The sequence below is a fragment of the Anser cygnoides genome, chromosome 1 (assembly GCF_040182565.1).
Source record: "Anser cygnoides isolate HZ-2024a breed goose chromosome 1, Taihu_goose_T2T_genome, whole genome shotgun sequence".
In the NCBI taxonomy this organism is placed as follows: Eukaryota; Metazoa; Chordata; class Aves; order Anseriformes; family Anatidae; genus Anser; species Anser cygnoides.
This window is the reverse complement of record NC_089873.1, coordinates 137,886,800-137,889,693: the sequence shown is the minus strand read 5'-3', so window position 1 is coordinate 137,889,693 and position 2,894 is coordinate 137,886,800.

Here is a 2,894-nt window from a genome sequence, read left to right as displayed (position 1 = left end):
TCAGAGTAGCTTTGGTTAACCAGATTCTTGAATCCTTTTCCAGCATTTGCAAGCCTAAAAAATACTTACTAAAACCCTCCTGTCCTGTGATTTTTCTAAAAATAAATTTTAAATTAAAAAAAAAAAAAGTATTTTCCTTCTTAGTTTCTCTAGAAATGCAAGTTTTGGTGCTCTACCAGAGAAGCAGTCTTCAAAGGGAGTTTTTCTTCCTCCTCCATGGGCAATTCAGATTTATTTCTTACAATTTATTTTTTATCAGTTTATAAGGAAGTTGCCCAGTAGCAACAAAGCTGTGAGCTGTTCTCACAGGGTGCTTACCAGTGTGAAGTTCAGAGATGACATTCGTGTGAAGGACAGGCGTGGCTTTTGAGCAAGAACACCTAGATTTGGTAACATAGAATCTGATGAAAAAAGGTACAGAAATAGGCGGCTTAGTATGGGCAGCCTTAATGGTGTTTGTGTGGGTTCAGGGTTCCTCATGCAACTATCATCTCCACCTTTGGGAGTTGACATTGTTGTGGGGGCATTTCTGTCATTTTCTCACTTTCTAATAGTGAGAGGACCAGAACTAAATCTGACAGCTGTGTTGTGGTTGCCAAGTGACTATCTAGGAACAAGTTTACTCATCTTTTCAGTCTAAATAGGCACATAATGCTGCATGAAATTTGGGCACAGCTATACTCCACAAAGCAGGCAAGCCTCAAGGTGATGTTTAGGGGGAATGGCTATCTTAACACTGATTTCAGCAGGTCTCATCTTCTCTGCCTTTGTCCATTAATGGCTTCACGGGCTGGAGTTGTGAGACAAGGAAGACTGGGTGCTGCCACCTAGGGAGAAAAAGCTGAGGAGAAGGCTTGAAATTCGAGGCTGCTCTCTTGCTGTGAGCAGAAAGCTGCTGATTTTGCGGTTTATGTTAGTTATACATACATAAAGCGTAGCAGTTCGCTTTTCAGTTATCAGGCTATTAATTTCTATATTGCTATATGCCTCACTGCCCACTAAAGTTTCTGGTTTTATTTCTTAGCTTAGTTGTTCTTCCATTGCATAACTAAATATCCCAGACCATTAGTTCTCTCACTCATTGGGTCAAGAAACATCAGTTAACAACTATTCCTCACCATAAGGTGTTTTTATGGTCACCTCCCATGCATTAGGTGCTGCCCGTCATGGCCATCTGGACAATGTGACCTTCAGATCCCAGTTTGCAAATTTATCTTCTAGTTTCCATACAGGTCTCAATCAGCCTGAGCAGTGGGATGAAAAAATACTGTCCTTCCCAGGCCCAAACTGCAAGCTTCAATCCTGCTGAAGAATCTTCATCGTTAAAGTAAGGATGGCAACACGGAGCTCTCTCCTGTTCCTGTTGCACGTCCTCCGAGTTCTGTTTTTTCTCTAGTCTGCCTCCTTTGAGGAGGGGAGCCGTATCATTCCTAGAGCTGTTCAAGTTACCTGCAGTAATAGGAGAAAAGAAACGTAAAGCAGGATCATCTGGTTCTAGAGCATCGCATCACTTTAGCTTCTATGAAGGAGCTGAAGGTGCAGTTTAGTTCATCCTAACTATCAGTAAAAGGACTGCTTGAAAAATGTTCTGATGGTTTTCATGTGTCTATTTGAGTTACTTATCTAAACTTATCCAAAAGAATTCATCAAGCTGTGGAAATGAAAACAGGCAATTCTTAATCATAAGATTTGCAGCTTTCTACTGTAGCTCCTATTCATACCCATTTCAAAGGCTGTGCCGAATTTTGAATGTTAAGGAAAACTCTTTCATGCACTCAGCTTTCAGCATACATTGGGCAGATTTACACTCCCAATTGTGTATTTCAGTAGTTTTCTCACTCATTATTTTAAGTCAATAAACTGTATGTTCCCCCTACCCCCCCCCCTTTTTTTTCCTGCAGATTTCGCTTGGCAAGATTCTGACATATACCATAACCTTTCCATGAACTGGAAAGATTATCTTCTTTTTGTTCTTTTCTGCTATGCAAATATAAAGAATATAAAACTTGAAAGAAAGCAAAGAGATGATTACAAACAGAAAAGGAATTGAATAGAATAAAAATACATTTTTTTCAAAGCCCTGCATTTGGAGTACTTTAAGAACCACAAGGGTGAAAAACTAAAATACACATTTCTATACCTTCAATGATAAAACACTGAAGATTCAGTTAGGATGTAGAAATTATATTCTTCTACTGCCAAGAAATTATATCACTTATTCACTTGTTTATTTATCTTGTGTCTAGATGAATGTCTAAAATTACTAGATGTTTCAAGACTTTAATTAAAATACTTCTATTTTTATGATGAAAAATTAATACTGTAGGATATTAGTGGCTTTCCCCAGTAGTTCCTGTTTATAATTTGGTTCCTTCATCTCCGATAGACTCATACAGCGGGACACCCATGTCAAAGAGAGCAATGTCTAACCTCTGCCCACAAGAAGGATGGGGTTGCAACTGTGGTGAGGTGTGACTGTCCTCTTGCTCTTCGTTAGTTTGTCTCATCTAAAAGAGGCCTGATGGACAAAAAGTATATGGCATAGAGAATAGGCAGACACAAGCTACATTTCTCAAGACATTTGCTATTTCTTAAATATATGAGGGCTTTTTTTTTTTTTTGGTGAAAATAAATAGAAAAATTAGGCAACTCAATCAGCCTTGTCAGGTGAATATTAGGCAGAACTTTGTATTCCCTTTAAATAGGAAAGGGTGGGTAGTTTCTCAAAGTGATAAAACTGCAATCTATGGTCTCGTAAAAAGCCCTGTATTTTTGCTTAATATGCAACATTGTTTACTTGATATCTTGGACAAGCCATTGCACGTGTATTTGGAGGGAGCTAAGTTTAAAAAGGTCTTTCAGTGTGCCAAGAACAGATCTGGGATAAGTATTTG